We start from the raw sequence: 26,168 nt of genomic DNA, 5'->3' as shown, positions 1-26,168 counted from the left end.
TACCTGACGGGAATGACGGTCACCAGGGTCAATTTGGCGACCCTTCGGAAACTCATGTTTATGGCACGGGCAATTGGCCGCTGAGGACTTCAAAAAATCTAAAATATTCTAACTGCCGTATTAAGTAATAAACTAACTCTCAAAAACGGTCTTGTTGATTTGCGTGCAATAAACATGCTGGTGATTTGTAGTTTGGGTACTGTCCCTGGTACAAATTGCCAGCCATCTGGTATTTGTAAAAATGTAAAATAAAATAAACCGTAATGAATTATATTTCGTGAAGATGCCACGAAACAAAACGTTAAAGGTCTTTTGGTAGCAATAGAATTTTAACGAGTACGTGGAATATTTTAAGCAGGTATTCTTAGAAAAACAATTTTTATTTTTTATTGTAGAGAACATTTGTACTTTGTTCTATTCATAATTAGAGTTCTATTCATGATTAGATGATTGATCGAATTTTGTTGAATGCATAATTCTTTTCGATCAAATGATGTTGCTGTGGTTACCATACTGTTTTTCTTATTTCATGTTTAGTTTATTTTCTTTTTATTTATTTGGACCTACTCGAGTAAAAATACTTAGGTATGAATAAAAATTTATATGTAAATGTGGAGCTAATTTTTCTGATGCGTTTCGGATTTTTTTTTAAATAGAACTTACAAACCACTAACCTATGAAATTATGAAATTATTAAATTTGAAAATAAATAAAATAAAATTTGAAAATTTGACTATAAATAAAATAAAATTCAATAGTATGAATATAAACACACTAAAATTTGAAAATATAGTTAAAAATAAAACTTGAAAATTTCTGCGTTTCTGAATCCTGAAAATCCTAATTTCTGAACATTTAAATTTCTAAATTCGTGAATTCGAAAACTAATGAATTAAAAATTAAAAAAATGTGTGATTTGTCATATTTGCACGTGTTATGCCCTTCAGCAGGCACTTGATGTACCCTCACTGTTACCCAACATTACTTCTTCTACTCAGCGTTCACTTTTCTGCTAGTTCGACATAAGCATCCATCAAATGTCGAAATTATACGATATCCGGCTATAATAACCAGAAATGTCTGTAAAGATTTTATCTGATCTTGAAAGCTATGAATATCGCGTATTTTTAGATTGCTCGGTTGATTTCTCATTATCCTAATCAGCCAGGCATATCTCGATAGTTTCTGTAACAATTTCTGATCAGGTGTATTTCAATTGAACGTGATCCTTGATTCTCGCGTTCATAATCGTACACTCGTTTATGGTAATTAAGCAGGTGCGCAATTTGTTCAAATAAATTCCGACATCAAGTTGATCTATCTGTCTATTTATTTGCTTTCTGTCCGTAATGGTTATAAATAAATTTCAGGGACATTATTTTAGAATCGTGTTCAAACAATGAAACGGGTTTCTACGATTTTATGACCGCAAATACTTTCACTTTTAAACACCGATTTATTGGCACAGAAGCATATAAAAATGAGGTCCAATCGTCGCGAGTCGATAATAAAATTTACCCACAAACGTTTTGCACGCAGAGTATGGTTGCTTTCTCTTATTTTTGAGACATGGCGGATGATGGACGTTGAGAGACAAAACATGCTCGAAGAAAAGGAAGCATTAACACGAGCTTCTATTTTCGTTAACTCTTTCTTAAAACAAATCACTTTTTTCCTATATTTATACAATTTGCTAGCACCTTTGATTGTGACTCATGTGTTTTGTATTTTTCCATCGAATTTAGTCACTGTTATTTTCTTTTATCGTATTCGGTGGTTTTGAGTTAACGAATATTTTTTTTTCCGTTAGCCTTTTATGGAAGCATGTATGCAAGAATGTGTATGCATACATTGCTCTCAAATAGAAAATGTTCAAATTATTATTCAAATTGCTTTTTATACAGGAAAATTTGTAGAATGTTTTTGTTTTTTGTTTTCGAGCTGGGTGATGAAGGTTCTCGAGTTTGTAATGATGTTAAAAAATTTTTTCGTATAAATAGTATCATTGGCTATAAGGTGATTTTACAATAGTAATAAGTGTGAAAGATAAAAATAAATTTTTTAATATTTCTTCGTGTTTTAAAAAATTTGATTTTGAATATTTTTCAAGATATTTGCAATGTATTTTAAAGGTTACATTAAGTAACATGATAATTTTAGGAATTCTTTTGCTAACTTAAGGATTAATAGATATCAAATTAATAAAATGAATATAATTATTAATATTGCTCAAATGTATTGTTAGCTGTATGATTATTCATTATAGTAATTGTGTATATGTATAATTATTTATACATGATGATTTTATTAACACAATCTTCATATGAGTATTATAAATTTTTATATTCATTAAATGCATATACAATGAATGTGATGTGGAGTATGTTAATAAGAATATAATATATGAGTAACTATATGTATATACATATGTATATAACTGTACATTGTATATGCAATAAAATAATTGATAATGCATTACGACTACAAATAATAACAATTATAACATACATTATATAGCATATATTATAACATACGCAAACTACATTTATTCATTTTCAACACACTTAATAACCACCAAAAATACAATAAATTATTAGTCAGCTATAAATTCCTGAAAAAACATTATTGCAAACACGAAAGTTCACTGACTGAAGTAACACAAAAATTTCTAGAAGGTAACTTATTAACTAAACACTTAAACAGTAGTCCTCTTCACTTACAAATTCATAGTCGCGTCGTTTAAATTCTAAACACGATAATCTTATGTAGAGAACGTCATTATTAATCGATAACGTTGATAAAAAGAACATAATTTCCTCGTTACAAAACACATCCAGCAATTTTAACGACCACCATCGACGTTGGTCTTACGTTTAATATAATTTCAATGAATTAATCAATTTCACAGGGTTTTTCTTGTAAATTTGAGGAATTTAAACTTTCATAAAATTTTATCGATTAATATTACTGTACCTGATAGTCAGATTAACTTTTTATTTAAGAGTGTAGTCACACATTTGTTATATGAAAATTAATGTTATACAAAATAAAATTTGCTATATGCAAACAGTTCTGAATTTATTTGGTTAATTATATAATTTCTTGAAGAACGTCTTAACTTCTCCAAAAATATTGCAAATGTGTACAATTTGCATATTCTACTATGTTGACTACAAAAAACAGTAAAACTTTTTCCTTTTGTATATTTTAGACAAATTTAAAATTAACTACAACTGCAATTTCTTAATCACATTCATCTTTCTTTTATTTATTTTCTGAATTATGTTTTTCTTCTTCATTAATTTTTTTATTACATTTATTTTTTTTATTTGTTTCTTAATTATATTTATCTTTCTTCTTCATTACTTTTTTTATTACATTTATTTTTTTTATTTGTTTTTTCATTATATTCATCTTTTTTCTGAATTATATTTATCTTTTTTTTAATTAATATCTTGATTACATTAACCTTTTTTCTTAATTAATTTTTTTATTACATTAACCTTTTTTCTTAATTAATTTCTTAATTACATTTACAAAAAAAAGGTTCCACTTAACAAAAACTGGCGTTCATGGCACTTATAATAATCTAAAAAAATTCGTTTCTACCAATATATTAACGTGATCGTGCTACGCAGTTTTTATGCAAAATAATTTTTTACATCTTCATTATTTAAAGTAATAACGGGACTGTCACCAGTTCACATAAACACCCTGTACCATTCTCCGTCTAAAATCGTATAATCTTTAAACAGATAAAATGTTGAAGTGAATGTTACATTCGTTGGCATAAATCTAACCTACCACATTTCAAAGCACTTAATTTATTAGAAATAATTTCTAATCTCTGATTCGATCTCATCTACAAAGTAATAAATTTCGTAACAGGTGGACTATCAATTCCAGGTGTTTAATCGTTAAGCGAATTAACACTTTGACTATTCATCCGTATATGGTTTAAACTTTCTTAGGAATCTATCATAAAGAGTTTGTCGATTAACTTTATTGTAAGTGTTTGTAATAACTATTTGGAACTATGAATAATATATAAAACAAAATATTGTGAAAATGTTTGGTAAGATTTGTCAAAAATAAAAATAAAACCAAATACGATTTTCAGTATGTATTATTATTAAGAATTTTTATTCTAATTATACATATGTATAGGAAATACATCTATGTATTCGGAGCCCTAATAACAAACTATAATGAAAATATTTGATAAGATACGTTGTAAATAAAAATGTTATTTAATACAATTTTTAGGTACAGTGTGGTACTCAACTGTTTTCAATGTTAACTAATAATTAAGTAATATTGGCAAGAATGAAAAGATCTTTAGGAACACTTGAGGACTTGTAAATTTGGGGAGTTAGATATGGGGCTATATAAGGATTTGAGAATTTAGGAATTTGGGAAAATAAGAATTTGGGAGTTTAGAAATTTGGAAACTAAGAATTTGAGATTATAGAAATTTGGGAATTTAGGAATTTGGGAATTTAGGAATTTGGGAATTTAGAAATTTGGGAATTTAGTTTGGAAGCTAAGAATTTGAGATTGTAGAAATTTGAGAGTTTAGAAATTTGGGAACTAAGAATTTGAGATTATAGAAATTTGGGAATTTGGGAATTTAGTTTGGAAGCTAAGAGTTTGAGATTGTAGAAATTTGGGAAAATAAGAATTTGGGAGTTTAGAAATTTTGGAACTAAGAATTTGAGATTGTAGAAATTTAGGAATTCAGAAATTTGGAAAAATAAGAATTTGGGAGTTTAAAAATTTGGAAACTAAGAATTTTAAATTGTAGAAATTTGGGAATTTAGGAATTTGGGAATTTAGTTTGGAAGTTAAGAATTTGAGATTGTAGAAATTTGGGAAAATAAGAATTTGGAAGTTTAGAAATTTGGGAACTAAGAATTTGAGATTGTATTGAAATTTGGGAAAATAAGAATTTGGGAGTTTAGAGATTTTGGAATTAAGAATTTGAGATTGTAGAAATTTAGGAATTCAGAAATTTGGAAAGATAAGAATTTGGGAGTTTAGAAATTTGTAAACTAAGAATTTTAAATTGTAGAAATTTGGGACTCTAGGGATTTGGAAAAGTATGAGTTTACCCATAAATTTGGAAGCGTAGAAATTTCGAAAATTAGAAATATGAGAATGTAGAAATTTAGGAAGTTCAAGCTTTAGAAATTTGGTGCTCTAGTTATATAAAAATATAGGAATTTGAGAATATAGCAATTTGTGAAACTAGAAATTGGGAAATCCAGAAATTATCGAGTTTAGACATTTTGAAAACTACAAATTTGTAAATCTAGGATTTGGGAACCTTCATATTAAAACATAGAAAGAGCACCTAAGATTTCAAGGACAAAGGGATTTAGGAATTTTGAGATTCCCAAAGAATAAGGTTTCAGCAGAACCATTTCACAGAAAGCAACGATCTTAAACCCATTCATCCCAAAGGTTATTAAACTCGTTCGTCTTTGAATGCGCGCCATTTTATTTTATAGCGTCGTTTGAATACCCGGACAAAGAAGTTACAAGTATCTAATGACAGTCACGATTTATGACGGTTAGAAATCGGATTTTTATTAATCGACTGTGAAGAGACAGCAGACAAACTGTCTGCCACGAACCAATGTCACTTGCAATGAATAATCTTTCCTCCGGATCGACCTGTTCTTTTCCTTGATGGACTTAACACTATTTCTACCACGATTTTATACCTATTTCGCCCCGAAGGTGTCTTTTGACACCTTTTCGTTTGAATGCAAATAATTGCCAAAACTGTTGGGATTTCAAATTATCAATTAAATATAGATAATTTGAGGAATATATTTATTGATAGATTGATGTGTTTTTATTAGAGATAATTTAATCAGGTTGTAAATTCTAGCTTAATTCATCGATCTACAAAATATAATATAGCGGTGTAAAATGCAACATGGCGGACAATAAGCGAATATCAAAGTTATGCCGCAACTCCTGTATTTTCCGTTACAACTGAAATTGGGATTCTAGTTTGATTATAATTGATATGATGCTGCAAAATGGTGTTGATATTTATATGTAAAGTGGTTTAAAATTGGGCACTGTTATGAAATCCTTGAGGTGTCAAAAGACCTCATGGTAGAAGTATACCATATGCATATTTTTAGATCTAGGATGAGTTGAAAGAAAATGATATCGCTGAATTAATTTAACTATTATATGAAAGTTCCAAAAATTAATTTTGGAGAAATGATTCGACTTAAAGAATAATTTTAAGTTAAAATTTGAAAGGTGTCCTATGACACCTCTTGGTAGAAATAATATTAGTATAATCTACAAGTGGTAAACAAAAAATGTCTTCAAATCCCCATTGAAGGATCGTGGTGGCAAATGAGTTAATAACGAAACACTTCTTCCATTTAACAAAATATTTTGAAAAAAAAAATACCAAAACGAGTGAAATTATTCGGCCGAAGATTTTCCCGTAACTTTTTACATTTTGAAATTTGTGTACGATCGTTTTCAAACGCTTCGAGCAACAGACACGAGAAAAAGTAAATGTTTTACAATTGCTTGCTACCTTTATTTGAATTTCAAACGTCCAGGCCAATCGAAACTTTCGGATTTTTGAAAAGTCACGAAATTAATTGTGAAGAAATGATTCACTTCAGAGAATAATTTTAAATTAAAATTTGAAAGGTGTCTGTTGGCACCTCTTGGTAAAATAGCATTAAGGTACACAGTTTTATGGAAAAATACGAATTGTGAAATACGGTGCTCCTGATAATACCAGTTAGACTGCAATCGGTTGTCTACCGGTTAAAAATAACGGTGACAGTGTGCTACGTGAGCCCGAAAAACGTTTCATATAAAAAAATTATGTAAAGTATCAAGGACTGTGGCAGCAATGAAACACTGGATGCACACGAGAGTAAGACACCCGTCGAACTGGAATAAATAATGGACCTCAACAACGTGTTTTTGTGAACACGGAAAGTTGACTTCGTTCGGTTTGATGATCAACACTTCTTCGTAGAACCGATTCGGTAAAAGGCAAAGAGTGTTAAAAAGCTTGTGACGATTCGAAAGTAATGTGTGGTAATGAAAGAGTGATGATTCTTTCTAGATTATTTTCTCTTTTCTTATGCTGATTTTGAAAGGCTTTCTAATAATGTTGAGTTAGGAAGAATTGAGTTGAACTTAATTTTTAATTTAATTTAGTTACTTTTAATTTGATTCAATTTTATTAACTTTAATTTAATTTAATTTTATTTTTACCACTTTTAATTTCATTTAATTTTATTAATTTTAATTTAATTTTATTTCATTTTTACCACTTTCAATTTTATTGCTTTTAATTTGACTTAATTTTCAATTCTATCGTTTTTTAAAGTAACTTAATTTTATTATTTTTTGTTCTTAAATTATTGACTTTGAAAATTTTATTTTTAGATTTTGTGGTTTTAGAATTTTCAAATTTTCGAATCTAGAAATTTGAAATTTGCGAATCTGCAAATTTACAAATTTATAAATTCACAGATTTACAAATTCACGAATTCAGAAATTCAGAAATTCAGAAATTCAGAAATTCAGAAATTCAGAAATTCAGAAATTCAGAAATTCAGAAATTCAGAAATTCAGAAATTCAGAAATTCAGAAATTCAGAAATTCACAAATTCACAAATTCACAAATTCACAAATTCACAAATTCACAAATTCACAAATTCACAAATTCACAAATTCACAAATTCATAAATTTACAATTTTTGAAATTACCAAATTTAGAAATTTACGCAACATAGAAAGAACCAACAGTACTAATTAATGTACATCACTGATGTAATCCAAAGGTTAGTGATATCGATTTCAGTTCCAGGCCCTGCAAAATCCAATGCCAGCCCTGACAGAAGTCATTGACGCAGAACCATTTGAATATTCGAACACCAAGGTTTATGATATAACTTCTCCGAGATAGTATCATATATTTATCCACTTATTATTTCCGATAATATCGTATTACCGAATTTTACTTTTTTCTTACCTAAAGCACACTAATTAACGTGGATACATAACAGATATCAATTTATATCAACTTCGAACTCAACAAAGATTGTAAAAGAAAATCTAATGCTTTGCTTAAAAACAAGAAACATCATGTAAAAAGCGAATTCGTGTAGATCTGTTTTATTATACTGAAAAACACGCGGAAGGTAGTCGAAAATAAAATATATCAAACGGGCCGCTACTAGATTGCCGCATATCAAATGGTCGATTTCGAAACGTGAAAAGGTAACATAAAAGTACCGTAAAATAGCACCTCTGCCATATCAATTTAGCACTTGATGTTTTATGCAAATGAGTAGGAAAAATGTTTCATTAAAATTCTTAGTGCAGAAATTCTTGGTTATGAGTTATAACAAAAAATTAAGTGGAGTGAAATATTACTAATATTCGATAATAGCTACCACTAATATCTAGCGATACTATTTACTGATATCTATTAATTTTTGATTATTACAGTAGCATCAATAACTATGAACTAAAGCAGTGATTCTCATTCTCTTTATAAGTACTATAAATCGAAATCGTAAAAACAGTCATAATATTAATTTTCAAAATTTATGATACCATGAAATGAATATTGTATTTTATGTGGAGAGTTTCAGGAGAGATTTCTTGTATTTTTATTTTGCTTATAACGGGATGATTATAAAAGAAGTTAATGAATACAGTACCATTGACAAAATTCGACAAAAATTTAATTTTAATACGAAAACTACCACAGTAGTCAAATGATCGTTTCATATTTATCTTAATTTACAAAATTTGTTAATATTGCTGTGTTGATTTTCATCAAAATAAAGAATCAATGTTTATATAATTTATGTTTATTATATATGTGTATTATGTTTATTTATGTTTATTATATAATTTGTTTTATTGTGCATTTGCTTATTATTTAACTTCATTCTTAATTTCGTAGTGAGTGTACCTCATTCATTGGTAGATTTAGTGTCCACATAACGAAAACTTAATTTTCATGCAGATAATAGGTTACATCTGCACAAACATTAAGATGATTTGTCAAAAATAAAATTTTGTTATTAAGCCTGTACATTTGCTTAATATTAACCCCATAAAATATATTGGTTTGAATTCTTCAAATTAATATTCATATAACCATACATATTCAAATCCATATGAATTAAAACTCGCAATACCTGATACATGAGACAATGTACGAAAAAACATACCAAAAAATCTTATTAGTAGCCAAATATAATTCATAGCGGTGGAAAACGATAAATTCTCAAATAGCATACTTCTCGACACAGTTTTTCGTTCGCATATTTAAAACGCCGGAAAACTAGTTTTTTAAATCAGCTAAATGCGCAGAACTTTTTCTTCACAGACTACAAATTGGTATTTAAAGAATACTAACCATAATTTTAAGCTAAAAATTAATAAAAATAAAGTTGGTATTTATGCAATGCATTGTATTGCTACGTAACAACGTTTTTTATCGAGCTTCTGAAACGAACGAGAACGGCAAAACATTCTCACGCATGCCGTGGAAAAAGGCGGTGGCCACGAGCCGGGTTAGGTTTGTTTGCACATGCACACAATTTGGCGTGAATTTCTAGACTTCGTGCCAGTCCAGTTGTTAGTTCTTGCGACAACCAGCTTACAACTTCCGCGATTTGGTATCGCATTAGTAAGTGTACCACTTCTTGCGTTACTGTTGCTGATACCGATCGCGGTTGCACGACAGTATCGATCGTAGAATCGTAGGTTGTATCGAAAGTTGGCGCGCTGTTTGATATCACCGACAACTTATACGGGCTTGTCCTTTTAGCGAGTATTTCGTTTCTTTTCTTTATCACGAATCTTTTTCGTGGAACATATACCGGATTGCCTTGAATGGACACCGATACTATTTTGGTCACATTACACTCAATTTACAAAGCTTGGTATTCTATAGAGGGTGTTTCATAATTAGAGTAGGTCCCTGAAATGGAGGGTAGCTGACGCGATTCTGAACAAGATTTCTCTTTACCAAAATGGGGTTTGAAGCTTCGTTTTTGAATTATTAAGGAAAAACACAGGCCAATCAGAGCGCGAGGATTACGCGCGCAAACGCGAGACAGCTTCGAGCTAGCGGCTGAGCGCGTAGTACTTACCACGCGTTGTATTTGCCACGCATTGTATTTACCACGCGTTCTTTACTACGCATTTTATTTACCACGCGTTTTATTTACCACGCATTGAATTTACCACACGTTGCTTACCACGTGCTACATCTACCACGCGTTGTATTGACCACGCGTTATATTTACCATGCGTTGTATTTACCACGCATCGTATTTACCACGCGTTGTATTCACCACGCATTGAATTTACCATACGTTGCTTACCACGTGCTACACCTACCACGCGTTGTATTGACCACGCATTATATTTACCACGCGTTGTATTTACCACGCATTGAATTTATCACGCGTTGCTTACCACGTGCTGTACCTACCACGCGTTATATTTACCACGCGTTGTATTTACCACGCATTGAATTTATCCCGCATTGCTTACCACGTGCTACACCTACCACGCGTTGTATTGACCACGCGTTATATTTACCATGCGTTGTATTTACCACGCATCGTATTTACCACGCGTTGTATTCACCACGCATTGAATTTACCATACGTTGCTTACCACGTGCTATACCTACCACGCGTTGTATTGACCACGCGTTATATTTGCCACGCGTTGTATTTACCACGCATTGAATTTATCACGCGTTGCTTACCACGTGCTGCACCTACCACGCATAGTACTTGCCACGCCTTGTATTTACCACGCGTTACATTCACCACGCATTGATTTCTTACGTGTTGCATTCACCAAGCGTTGAGTATACTATACACTGCATTTACCACTCAGCCGCTAGCTCGAAGCTATCGCTCTCGCGTCTACGCACGCGTAATCTTCGTGCTCTGATTGGCCCGTGTTTTTTCTTAATACTTCAAAAATGAAGCTTCAAACCCCATTTTTGTAAAGGGATATCTTATACAGAATCGCGTCAACTACCCTCAATTTCAGGGACCTACATTAATTGTGAGACACACTGTATACTGTAATTTTTGACTCCTTTGAATTACTCGGTAATTTAATAAAATTGTATAACATACGAAGAAATAAATCTTAAAGTGTGGTAAATAAATATTCAAAAGGTACTTAATTCCTCGAATTAAAGGTTACAAGTTTATTTCATTGTTCTTGGAACTTCATTTGAATATTATCCCCTTCCACAGGGAATTATATATAGAGGAAAATATGGAAGTAATACTGTCTTTTTTTACGGCTGTCAAAATATTAAATGAGTTCATAATTGATTGTACAATCGATTTTGAAAACGCTCCACTGCGTAGCTTTGTAATTAATTACGACCATAAATCGTGTATCGTGTAATAAAAAAGAAGTACAACGTAAAAACTAGTTCTCCAATAACACGTGTCCTCGTCATTGCAATAATAAAAAATGTTTCCAGCCATTTCGCGCGAAATTCGTCGAGAAATGATATTTTAATAAGGCTCGATAGATTTCGAATTCGGACAAACATGTTTTTAATTGATTCCGAAATAAATGAAAAAAAGAACTATAAAAAACTAATATCAATTTACCAACTTCATTTAATGCGTGTAATTTTAATGGCCTGCGTTCGGTATAATTAATTTGCATCAAATAAGGTGTATTACACGAGAAATCAATTTACGAGTTCAATTTATATCAATTGGGAATAAGGTTTCATTTTGTCTCGTGAACGGGCACTTAAAGTTATCGCAACCATAATGCACCGATTATGAATAGCATAAATTCAACGTAAACCAAGACGTGACAGTAGAATGGAGAATGGGATACTATTCCAGTTACCGCCTAACCTTTAAATTATGACCAGAACTGTTGCATGTCTAACGTAGCTCGCATGTTTCGGCAACGGATATTTATAAACATTTCGCCCTGGAAATCATACGATTTTTTATTTGAACAATCTGAATTTGTTTTGTTGCACGAACTTATGTATTTTAATTTTGAAACAAGTTGTATATGAAAGTTATTTGTCATGGATATTCATACTTGTAAGAAATCCATAAGGAAGGTTTAACAAACTTCATCAGATTTCAAAAATTAATTTTCTTTATGAATTACTGATTTAATTGGTTTAAATTCAATTTGGTGCTGTATAAAAGTAGCATTAAATTTGGATAAATAAATAAATTAAACATGTAATTTTAATTGTTATTGGAGCTAATTATTAATTCAATTCAGCTAACAATATTTATACTGTTAATCTTGTTTTCGTCACAACTGGAAATAAATGAGTCAAATATCGGTAAATAAATTAAAATTTTTATAAACGTGTAAATTCTTCCCTTTTCCTTTGCTTTCAATAATAATTTGATAGCTGTCCATAACAGTCAATGTATCAGTCTTATGTAAAGCTTCTTTGTTTATATTTTTTAATGTATGTCAGTGTACGACTCTTTCTATCATTAAAAAAGGAACATAAATTATTAATGCAGACACGATTTTTTCCGTTTCACAGAAGTCTTAAGAAACACTGATGTTTGTGCAAAGAACAGAAATCGTTGGTCACGAAGGAACAGGATCAGCGTGTTTCTTGCAACAATTTCAATGGTAACTCGTGTACCGATAAAGCTTATGCAACGGTTGTATCTGGAGCAGAGATTTAAAGGGTGTCAGTGTATTTCTTGCATCGACATGTAATCAGATCGGTGAAAAATTTCGTAACCATAAAGTTTTCGTTAGCGTGGAGGATGCACGTGTATTTTGTCACCAGTTATTTTCTTATTAAATAAGGTCACATTTGGATTTCATTTTTTAGGGTATACTTTTGTTAGTTAAAATTACTGATGTAATGATTTATAAACGATAAATATTAAGTTTAATATATAATCGATACACTTTTGTTTTCAGTATATTTTCTAACCTCAAATTTAATGAAAAATATTCTCGGTTTGTTCAATAAATTTATTTCATTTAGTTAATAAATACAGTTAGTAGTCAGTTAGTTAATAAATACAGTTAGTAGTCAGTTAGTCAATAAATACAGTTAGGAGTCACTTAATAAATACAAGTATGTTTCATTTGATATTTTAATCAGTTAACCTTAGCTAATAACTAGCTAACTAACAGCTGATCACAAATTTGTTTTTTGAACATTTTGGTCCTCTATTTAGATCCTATTCGAGTTTATAATAATTATATAGCATATAAGACAATTAATAAGCTATTGAACGGTTATTCAGAAAATGATATACAAAATTATAGAAATATTTCAAAAAATTGTTCACCAAAAACAAATATACATATACATGATATATAGAAATGTACATATGTATTATAGAAAGTAAAACTTAAGGACTAAAATACTAATCTAGTAGCATTTAAAATATTTCATACGTCACAAGACCTTGAAATGTCGACCCACGAAATATAGACATCATTTATGAAGAGTCATTGAGTCCTATAAAAAAAGATGCAAAATCTATAAAAGAAAAGAGATAAGGATCGTCCGTAAATAAAATTCGCTATTTTTAAAACGAACGCGGAATACCATCGACGTGAAAGGATCTGTAAGGATAAAACACGAAGCATGTCGCGGGTAGGTAAGTGACCTTTTCGACTATAATCGGAAATGAGGAAAGAAAATTCGATTGCGTAAACAAGATGACATCGGTTGATCGTCACTTCTGTGCACTCCGGGAGCTATGTAAGGTTTCTACGGTTCAAAACATGTATGTAGACTTGGACATTTTTTGATTTTTCAAACTTTCTTATTTTTAAATATTTTAAATTTGATTTTTGGATTTCTGAATTTTTTGAAGTTGGAATTAACAAGGTTTTGAATTTTCAAATTATCACATTGTTAAATTATCAAACTTTTTAATTTTTAGATTGTCAAATTTTTAAATTGTCAAATTTTTAAATTGGCAAATTTTTAAATTGGCAAATTTTTAAATTGGCAAATTTTTAGATTGTCAAATTTTTAAATTGTCAAATTTTCAAATTGTCAAATAGTCAAATTATCGAATTGTCAAATTGTCAAATTTTCAAAACATAAAAGTATCAAATTTCTAAATTTTTTAATTTCAAAATTCTCAGATATTCCAATTTCTAAGTTTTGAGATCCCTAAATTCTTAGATTTCAAAATATGCAAATTCCAAAATTTGACCATCTCCAAATACCAAGACGTTCAAACTTATAGATCCTCAAATTTCTAGATTTCAATATCTTTAGATTCTCAAATATCTATGTTTGCTAAATTCCTAGATCACCATATTCTTAGATCTCCAAATTTCTGGATCCCTAGATGCTCAAATATCTATATCTCTAAATTGCGAAATCCCTAAATTTCTGGGTCCTCAAATTCCTAGATTCTCATATCCGTAGACCTTCAAATGCTATAGTTCCCAAATTCCTAGATTTCCAAATTTGTAGGTTCCTAAATTCTTAGTCTATCTTAAAATACTTAAATTCCAAAAGTCTCCAAAAATGATCTTAGAAATCACCAAAAATGAAGCAGTAAGAGCTCTTCCCTCTTGGTTGTCACATTTAGCCTCTCAATATTCAAATCTCAAAATGTCCTAAGAAATGAAGTATTAAGAGACTTCTACCTTCTTAATTGTTACATTATGCTAACTTCTAAATGTTCAGATCTTAGAAATTCCCAAAAATGAAGTAGTAAGTGACTTCTTCCCTCTTGGTTGCCACATCTAGCTTACCTCCTAATGTTCAAATTCTACAAAGTCTCCAAAAATGAAGTACTAAGAGGCCTCTTCCCTGTTAGTTGTCACATTTTGCTAACTTCCAAATATTCAGATCTTACAAACCCCCAAAAATGAAACAATAAACGTTCTTCCCTCTTGATCACCACATCTAGCCTCTTAACATTCAAATTCCAAAATGTGCCCAAAAAGTGTCTCTTTCCCTATCCAGTGTCAAATTTTCAGGGGAACCAGATTTGCTCTTGACTGTACAGAAGCACATAGGGGAGAGGGCACAGCGCACCCGCAACCTCGTCTCGTTATGCAAGAAGTAACGATGCAAAAATCACTGATGCGGGACCTATCTACGCAAGGACATTCTCAGAGACGAAGTTTTCAGCTGTTGCGTTGCAATCAACGTTTGTGCAATGTTAACGACCTCGACAATGAGGACAGATATGCGGCCAATTATTGTCGGGTGTCTACACGGTACAATAATTATTTCATATACGGCATGTAAAGCGTGTCTGTGGATCGCGTTCGAAGGAACAATTATATTGTTCCACGATACGATACGATTCAGATAAAGCGTTGTTCCTTTCACCGACGATCGCCTCGAGATACACGGTCAATGCATTCAAACGTGCTTGTATCCTGGAAATGAATCTTCGATTTATTAATCGGTATTCTCTTTTCGTTCGAGTAACTTCGGACTTACGAAATTTGTAGGTTTTTTTTAATGCTGACGTCGGTTATGTATGAATGAAATTTAAATTCGTATAGAGATGTAACATCTTATTTAAAATTTGGTCACTTTCCTATCTGAAAATACTTGTATTATTTATTTGGATCCACAGAATATAAATATGAGATATTGTAAAAATATTTGATAAGGTTTGTTGAAAATACAAATACCACTCAATTTTTAATTGCATCAAAGTGGTAGTCAATATTTTAATGAGATATATCGACATTTTGTTACTCAAGTAGAAGGAACCATATTTGGTACCAACATGTGAAGATATGAACACTGTTGACTTTCGTTATATTGCCACTTTCATGCAGACTTTTTAAGATTGCTATATCAAAGCAGAAAACTGTGTAAATTAAGATACTGTCACATGCAATGATTTTATTGCTTTCTTGTTGTAATTTTTGCAAGTTTCTTAGTGGCAATATAGCAAGAGTTTATTATATTGTATTCCAATTGTACAATGAAAAGTGAAATAACTAATGTTACATTACACATGTAATATCTTTAATTTCCCATATAAGTAATTGTTTTATATGTCTGAAAACAAATAAAAAAATTTGTAATATTTTATGTGAACAACATTCTAATTTTTTTTTATAATTACAAGTGTATTTAATAAAATAACAATTTTTCATAATAAAATAAAATTGTGTTTCTATTACATTTAGACCAATATTCGATTGTCCACATATTTTCTCCAATCTTAGAAATAGGTGTTGCATAATACAGATTTACAATAATAAAATAATACTAGCTCAACCGTATTATTTTAAAATAAAATGATGCATAATTAAGAAATTTGTAATAGCATACTGGTAACCAATATGTGAAGACTGTAACTTAATTTCTAATTTTATTTTTTCTTATAATTATGTTCTGTTTTATAATTATATTCAAACAATAATTCACATTATTAACACTGCAACTATCAATCAGTCAACTACTTTTAAACTTCACATTTTATATTATAAAATTTCATTGTTATATTTTTGTTGAAAGTCATATTTGCAATGAAGGATGTTTGCTTCAGTATTTACTTATTTAATTTACCACTTTATTTTCAATTTAAAAGCAAGTGTGCATTCAACACAGCTAGTTCTAGTGTTAATGTAATACCAACACTCTAAAAAGTTCCTCTTCTCTTTCACCAATTATTCGATTACATTTTAAGTGGATATAAATGTACCCACATTGTAAGATGTAGTCATAAAATACAGGTGTGTCACGGACGAACTGTTCAACCAAAATCATTGACACCTACCATATATCAATAAAAAATAAATGTCAACTAAAACAAACCGCAGAAGAAACCTTGACCTAAGAGAGTTATTGAAGCATTGCTCGAAATTGACCTAATTTAAATCAATTGCAAAGTCAAAGAAAAAATTGCAAAATTAAGTTATGAAAATATAAATGTTTATGTCGAGAAAGTCAAAACATTTTAGTAGATTGTAATAAAGAAATCAAAAATGAACAAAATATGTTAATAATACACAGTGTCCCAGGATTTAACATAATTCCAATAAAGATTTTAGAAATGGACAAAGTAAATTAATAATATACAGTATCCCAGAATTTAACAGCCAAATCTTGTTAGTATAGTATAATAAGAGAAAAGGTATTAAGAAAAATGAGACAAAAAATGTTATATAAATAAAGAAAAATAAAAAAGCAATATTATATAAACGTAGATACGTCGACTGCTATGCTGAAGCAGTTAAAAATTGTATTAGGTAGTATTTTTATTTTTAACAAATCTTACTAAACATTTTCGCAATTGTTTATTATATTTATTATTTATAGATTGAAATACTTAATACGAATATTTCCAAGTAAATTAGTAGATAAATATCTTAATAATAATTCGTATGGAAGTTTAAGAGTCATGTATGTCATGTAGCAGTCAAAGCGTTAAAGCTGTATTAAAAATGTATAACAGTAATACAGCGAGCGAAAGCAAATAAATTAATATACACATTGCTCTATCTTCCAAAAAATCAATGCAGATTCAACAAAACCATCTTTACAAATTTTGTAATTTATAAAACAGTCATTAGTCCGTTTTGGTAATTTAAATATTAAAAGTATATGATGTAACACTATACATACAATAAAATGTGTTTCATGTTACGTTTCACTAATGAATATTAAGCATATGAATATATTATATAAGCAAATCATCTAAAACCATCATCCTGACATGAAGTTTTCCAACAACCTCACTAACCTTTGCAATACTCTCAGAATAATACAGCAGCCCAAAAAACGGCAGGTTAAAGAGTAATTCGTTAATGAATGTACAGTCAAAAAGATATTAATAAATGTCCCAAAAAGAGCCGAGCACATTTATATATTTCTGGTATGAACACTTAGCAAATCGTCTGGAGGATTTTGACGGCCGATGACAGGCGATTTGTCAGACCACGTTGCTTTCCGACTCGAGTCACGGTCGAAGTGAAATTGGTGTTGGGAACAACATTGCGACATGTGCATAAAAGCCTACTTAAAGTTCGGTCTAGTTTGATACAGGTCAAGGTTGAGGCATCGCAAGACACCCACGAGTCATCGCAAAGGTGAAGTTAGTTTTTTCAGAAATCGCAACACAAAAGACGTTGGTCGAGGTCAATCACCACGATGAGCATTCTTATCGCATTTGTTTCCATGAAACATTTCGGTGAATGCAAATTAGGCGACTATTTAAAATAACAGTTGTTAAATTGAAATGAAAGAAAAGATTGAAATTGAAAGAAAAGTTGGGTTAAGTAAATGAAGTTTTTCTTTAATAAAAAAGAATTGTCATTAATGCGGGAATGAGAGAATGACGCTGTCAGTGACCGACTGACCGAATGTCGGTAATTGATCATCGATAATAAATGTTAATCGTCGGTAATAATATTGTAAATTGTTATAAGTTATCGACAGTTCAAGACCTTATAAAGCGAGCGGGCTTGATGTGTGTTTTTTTAAAAAGAAAGGAGCGTTGTTTATTAGAAACCTTGTCGTAAAGAAGACGCATTAGAAAAATAGGCGGAAAAGTCGAAAAAGTCGTGAAAGTTCGGTGTTTATTGAAAGGTTGTAAAAGTTGTTTTATTTTAAAAGTTCTGTGTTTTTGCTAAATAGTGTTAAAGTTAAGTTTTGTTTTGTTAATGTTTGTGTTAAAATGTTTTCCTTGTTAAATAATAAAAAGAGTTTTCTTTTGCACAAAATCAAATCAAAACGGTGCAAAACCATTCTTTGTCATTTTAATTCCTACATTAATAATAGATTCGTATGAAAATTTAAGTTGAAGTCTTAATTTGTTAATTCCTTGTGTAAAAAGGAATGAAAATTTCGAAATGTTTAATAAGTAATATGTATTGATTTCAACCGGACGTATGAAACGCATGCAAAGTCTCGAATTAGCATGAAAACAGTATTGTGACAGTCTTCTTGCTATAACTGCCGATCTGATGGTAACTTACAATCAAAATAGAATTGTGAAATGCATGTCCATAGCACTATACGCGAGTTTCTTTTCGTTTGCTGTCCAAGAGACAATATGAATGCAAATGATGACATTCTTGATTATAATGGGAGAATGTAATGTCTACTTACAATTACCTGTTTGAAACTTGGATCTACTCCTTGGCAGAAAGTAGCGTTCATTTAATCGTTTCGTAAACAACGCGGAGAACGCGAGAATTTCAAAATCCTGTAAATTGCGATTATACTGAAAACTTGAGTTCTAGGTTGGGCTCATTAGACGGTGATAATTATTTGTACGTTGTGTAACGTGGAGGCTGTTGGTGATTGATAACTCAAACTTTGGAATTGGAAATTTAGTTTGGGAACTTGGGAATTTACAGATTTAGGAATTTAGGTGTTTAGAAATTTGAAAATCGAGGGATTTGTTAATTTGCTCAATTGGGAAGGTCATTGGGGAATTTATGCGTTTTATAAGTGGGGAAATTTAAAAATTTATAAATTAAGAAATTTAAAAGCTTTGAAATTTGCGAATTTTGTATATTAGATATTTGGAAGTTTGAAAATTGAATGATTTAAAGATGAGAAATTTACTAATTTGGGAGCTAATATTTAGTAATTAGACACCTAAAAATATAGGAATTTAAGAATGTGTAAATTCAGAAATTTATTACTTTAGAAATATATAATAGTAATTTTGAAATTGTAGATTGCAGGAATCTAGAAATCTGAGAATTTTAGAAAATTGGAAATTAAAAATTTGGAAACTTGTAAACTTAGAAATTTAGTAATTTAGAAGTCGAGAAATGTAGGAATATAAAAGTGGAGAAATTGAGAAATTGAAAAATTAAAGATTTGAAGAATTGAAGATTGAAAAAATGGAGAATTGAAAAATTGAGAGATTGGAAAATTGAGAGATTGGAAAATTGAGAGATTGGAAAATTGAGAGATTGGAAAATTGAGAGATTGGAAAATTGAGAGATTGGAAAATTGAGAGATTGGAAAATTGAGAGATTGGAAAATTGAGAGATTGGAAAATTGAGAGATTGGAAAATTGAGAGATTGAAAAATTGAGAGATTTAAAAACTGAGAGATTTAAAAACTGAAAGATTGAAAAACTGAGAGATTGAAAAACTGAGAGATTGAAAAACTGAGAGATTGAAAAACTGAGAGATTGAAAAATTGAAAAATTGAAAAATTAAAAAATGGAAAAATTGAAAAATTGAAAAATTGAAAAATTGAAAAATTGAAAAATTGAAAAATTGAAAAATTGAAAAATTGAAAAATTGAAAAATTAGGAACCTACAAATCTAGAAATCTAAAGATCTAAAAGAGTAAAAATACTAAAATTTAATAATTTAGTAATTTAGTAATTTAGTAATTTAATAATTTAGTAACTTAAAAATTTGAAAATTTAGTAATCCTAAAATTTTTCGATTTACATTTCCCAATTTTGATTTTCAATGAATATAACAAAGTTTCGAAATTTCCAAAGCGAGAAAGTGATTAATCATCAGCTCCCTCAGGTGTACACCATTTACACGCCTATTGTCAGCTACAATTAAGTGCTACAATAAAATTAGTCACGTATAATAAAGCAAGATACATTCTTAGATACATATGTATATATCATATCATTCTCAAGGCACACGATTATTCAACTCTTCAATTTATACTTCAAATTTAACTCCTGTTATTAATAGCATATTCCCACCACAAGAACTCATTCACTTTCGTTTATTTTCTTAATTACTCAGGTATGTATATCAAATTAGTAGTTGCATTGTCCGTTTTTCGTTCACTCGTTGCAAACTTGTTCTTAATAACTACTATCATTATCAGATATTATAATCAATTAATTATATACTTCTTGCATCAAGATTTCACTTCTACACAGAATAAATCGGTCTCTTAATGAAAACATGGAAATCACTTTCTATTTTTATATAATTTTGTTGAGTTTTAAGTTCTCTTTGATTTTCTTTTTGATCGTAATCTTTTTTAAATATTTCATTTCTTGCATAAAATGAAACGTTTCCTTTAATTCACAAAAAAATACGTAATCGCAATTTGCGGCTGACCAATTTCTTATCAGAGTTGCAGATATCCCACATGTTGCTTATGAAGAGAGTAATGCAAGATTAACCAAGAAACCGTGTTAAACATTTAATCGTAATTACTTAAGAAAGTGTTCATTAACTGTGTTTTATATTCTGCCAATAATTTATTAAGTATCCCTTAATCGAAACGTTTCAAACATGAATTTATTATATGAATGTAATTTTATGAGTTATTTATTATCAATAATACAATAGATTTATTGAAAATCATGATTTTTAAATACTTCACATTGTAACAACTGTAAAACTGTTTAGTTAAAAAGTTTGAAAAATTCTATGGAAGTTTTTATTAATTTCCACTATCGTCCGTTGCATCGTGTTTAATAAAACAAGAAAGTTAGTCAAGAAAATTAAACAAGGAAGTTAAAGAATAAAGTAATTTAGTAAAACACAAGAGTTAAACTAGAAAATAAAACAAGAAAGATGAACGAGAAAATTAAACGATGTTAAAGAAGAAAATAATTTAATAAAACAAAGAAGTTACACAGGAAAGTTAAATTAAAAAATAATTTACCAAAACAAAAAAATTAAACAAGAGAGTTAAACGATGTTAAAGAAGAAAGTAATTTATTAAAACAAAATATGTAAAGAAAAAAGTAATTTATTAAAACAAAATATGTAAAGAATAAAGTAATTTAGCAAAACAAGAAATTTAAACCAGAATATAATTTAGTAAAACAAGAAAGTTGAGCAAGAGAGTTAAACGATGCTAAAGAAGAAAGTAATTTATAAAAACAAAGAAATAGAAGAAAGTAATTACCTAAAAAGTTAAACAAAAAAATAATTTAGCCAAAAGTACAAAAAAAGAACACAGAAGTGTTATCTTTCAAATTGTATTAAACAAACAATTCATCTTCCGAGTGCACAGTGTTAACATGTCGAACATTTGTACAAGGAAAAGCGAGAAAGATAGTAACACGATTAAGCGAGTTAACAAGTTTAACAATATGTTAGAGCGAGTATCTCCAACCTTGACCCATATTCATTCGGCGTAAACCCAGGATCCACGGTGAATCGAGCAAGTTCGAAACCGAAGGAGCGTGAAAACGGCTTTATCTTATTGTTAGTAGCCGGCTACGGGTTTACCATAAGCAACCTGCTTGTTCGTGGCCGACGTTCTACCGCGTGGAACGTGAAATGAAACGAAATGAAGGACGTGTTCCGCTGCCGAATTGTGTCGAGGATCCAAGATGGGTATCTGTCGGCCCCGGTAACGCCGGCTAAAACGTGAACTTGCCGGTGTATGGACGTTGAAAATTCGTTGGACGATGACCATTGTGGAATATTCTATATAAATGATAAATTCGAAATCTGTCTGACGGGCTTCCGTAAGCCGGTCAGAGGTTCTTGCCCTTTTGTCGACGAACGTTAACCTGCTAACCTGTTGACTACGTTGACCGTTACTGTAGAAATGTGTCCATTGTAGATTTATATTTATCGACAACGCCTATTTTAGTTACGACGTTTTCAATTTGAAATTTGAAAAGTTTGCAATTTATAATCGAAGTACCACATTTTAAGATCGATCACCTTAATATTCACGTTTGTCTTTGTAACCTAATTATAAGTGTACCAAGTTTCTTTTCCCCGGTTAGGCCTCGATCATTTGTACGTGATCACGTGCTAGCATGTATCAAATAAATGTATTTTTATTGTTTTAATGTAAGACCGTCTTTATGATTTTTCTGTGCTATTCGCAGCTTCATCAAGTTAAAAGAAATTGTATATAAAAATTTTATATTAATTTTTAGTGTTGCATGTGTGTTAATTTTTGGGAGGTTCAACGACAAAAATATGATTGTTAAAGAATTATAAATGCTACTACTATTATTAATTTATTAATTTTGTTGAATTTGGTATAATGTAAAAATTCGCTGTAGTTCACTCTTTTAGCTTTTAGATCATTTTTCAATGTATAGATTAGTAAATGAAATTATTTGGATGGAAAGAAATGCGAGAAGAGCGTTTGAAGAATTTTTAAATTCTAAAAATTATAATTTTTACAAATCTAGATTATTCAAATTAGAATTATTAAATTCTAGGAGTTATGATTTTTGCAAATTTAGATTTGAAATTAGCATCCTATAAATCCTATAAGTTAAACCAGAAAATTAAAGAAGAAACTGATTTAATAAAACAAGAAAGTTAGTCAAAAAAATTAAACAAGGAAGTTAAAGAATAAAGTAATTTAATAAAACAAAGAAGTTAAACAAGAAATTACGAAAAATCTTGATTATTCAAATTAGTTAATCATCAAACATGTATAAAATTACGTGAAAATTATTTTCATTAAATATTTGATGTTTTGTTAGAATTAGACTTTCTATCTTTCGAAATCTGCAACACGAATAGTTACAGAAATATAGCGTGGTCATAAATTTCCTCGTATAACCTGCAGTTACTCTAATATGAAATGAGTCACAGTCAGACGGTAGACTTACCGTTTTAATGTTTGGAACCCTGCAGCTACTGTTTACATACTGTCCTGTGTGTACTCTTTTCGAGTTTATAAATCACTGATATTTATGATCATGCTTTATTTCTATGGCTACTGTACACTACATTTATATTTACATTTTGCAAATTCATTTCCATCACATCTATTCTGTAACTTAGACGTAGTAATAATATTTTGAACATTGTAATAATACTGTGAATATATTAATTTTACTATTGTTATTTTGTATGTGTATTAATTTTAGCAATTATAATCGTATTGCAAATATATCAATTTTGGACGTTACAATAATCATAAATATTATTATTAAACAGAATAGAGTTAATATATTCATAATTATAAGTTATTATTAGTTTAAATATGTTAACTTTAATCATTGTGTTTATGTCATGAGTGTCTGACACTGAAACAATATTATACATAAATTAATTTTAAATATTATAATAATACTATAAATATATTAATTTTATAATTAATATATTTATTAATTATAATTACATTACATTACATTAATTTTAATTATTATAATTTATATTGTAAAAATATTAACTTTAAACACATATATTACAGTGATTATAATAGCGTTGTATATTAATTTTAGATATTGTATTTATGTCAAAAGTATATTAATTACAGACACAACAATTACATTAACTACAACGTTCATAATACTCATGACATTTGCCTAGAATAAATTTTCACTTCTCTTTAAAAAAACAGACGAATGATACCTAACAAAGGATTAATAAGTTACATAACATGAACTTTCATCAAACAGTAAATGTCTGCATAACAAATTATTGTATTACATCACTGACACGCACTGATCTCCGATTGAAGAATGTCAAAGAATGACACGCTCAAATTAATAGTCGCTGGCAAACAAATCAATAAAAATGTAAAAATTTTGAATACCTCAACTGTAAACGTTCGAAGAATTTCGACAGGTGAAAGATATAACTTATAAATAACATCCATTTTATCATTCTCCACTAAAAGTTTAATTATAGAACAGCCAATATTCTAAAAATATCAAGAATCTGTTTATTTTCCCGAAGCAATATTTACACGAACAAGATAAAATGTTCCTCGAATAAAAGATTCCTCGAGTCAAACAAAAAATTAATGTTAGACGGAGAAATTTTTGAGAACCTTGAAGAATAAATTATTTACGGATTCTTCGAGTGAACATGGCTGATCGAGAACTGCAGAATGTAAATGTGGAACCTCTGGTCAAGGACAGTGGTTATAAAAGTAACAGTCGTAAGTGCCACTCGTAAGTTGCAAGCTGCAGCTCGTCTGTCATTATAACAGTAACTATTAACCTTAATGGTGGCCAGGTTGCACGTAGAAATAACTGTTTCACAAAAGTCCGTAAGATTTTTACCACTAGACCGATTGTGTAACTGGGATTTTTGTTTGAACGGGTTTGCATCGGCACGTGTTATGTCGCCGAGTGTTAGGGTAGTGATGGGTAGTGTAGGGATGTGTGCATATGCATATGTGGGTAGTGATGGGTAATTCTATGTATAACGTAGTTTGGAGATGTTGACATTTGAAAATTAAAAATTTGAAAATTTGATAAGTTGGAAATGTGAAAATTTGACAATTTGACAATTTGATGATTTGAGAATTTTACAATTTGACAATTTGACGATTTGAGAATTTTACAATTTTACAATTTTACAATTTTACAATTTTATAATATCACAATTTTACAATTTTACAATTTTACAATTTTACAATTTTACAATTTTACAATTTTACAATTTTACAATTTTACAATTTTACAATTTTACAATTTTACAATTTTACAATTTTATAATATCACAATTTTACAATTTTACAATTTTACAATTTTACAATTTTACAATTTTACAGTTTTACAATTTTACAATTTTACAATTTTACAATTTTACAATTTGAAACTTTTATATCTTTAAACTTTCAATATCCCAAACTTCAAAATCTCCACATACTCAAAGTTTCTTCATTACAAATTTCTTCAATTCTCAAATTTCCAAGTTACTAGATTTCTAGATACCCAAATATACAAACATTCAAATTCCTAAATCCCTAAATGCCTGACTTCTTATAGTTTGAAAAACACAATTCTTGAAATTTTCAAAATAGCTAATTTTTTAGATTACAAGTTACTACATTTTCAATTTCTACCTTTTTTAATTTCCAAATTTGCACATACCAAAATCCTGACATTCTTAAATTTGAAAATTTCCAAATTTCTTAAATTTTGAATTTTTGAATATCCAAATTCCCATATTTCTAAATTTACAAATTTACAAATTTTTTTGTTTTAGGATTTTCATATTCTGAAATTCAAAAATTTCCAAATTTGCAAAAGTCTAATTTTCTAAATTTCCAAATCCTCAGTGTTCTGAATTAGTAAATTGTCAAATTTCCAAATTCTCATTGTTCTAAATTAATAAATTATCATATTTCCAAATTTCTAAATTTCTAGATTTCCACATTCTCAACTTTTGATTTATTATTATTTGCAAATTCATCCGCCTTGAAATAACCAAACTAACAAATTTCTAAATTTATACATTCTTTAAATCTCTCTAAAGTTCTCTAA

The 26,168-nt window shown here is 29.5% G+C and overlaps 1 protein-coding gene across 6 annotated transcripts in view; it reads right to left on the bottom strand.

Moving 5' to 3' along the window:
- sona (sol narae metalloprotease) overlaps window positions 1–26,168 on the bottom strand; it is a 148,343-nt gene that overhangs the window by 73,659 nt on the left and 48,516 nt on the right. The gene's annotated exons all lie outside the window — the stretch shown is intronic.

This window comes from Megachile rotundata, chromosome 2 (genome assembly GCF_050947335.1).
Source record: "Megachile rotundata isolate GNS110a chromosome 2, iyMegRotu1, whole genome shotgun sequence".
NCBI lineage: Eukaryota > Metazoa > Arthropoda > Insecta > Hymenoptera > Megachilidae > Megachile > Megachile rotundata.
This window is presented reverse-complemented; position numbering and strand designations above follow the sequence as displayed.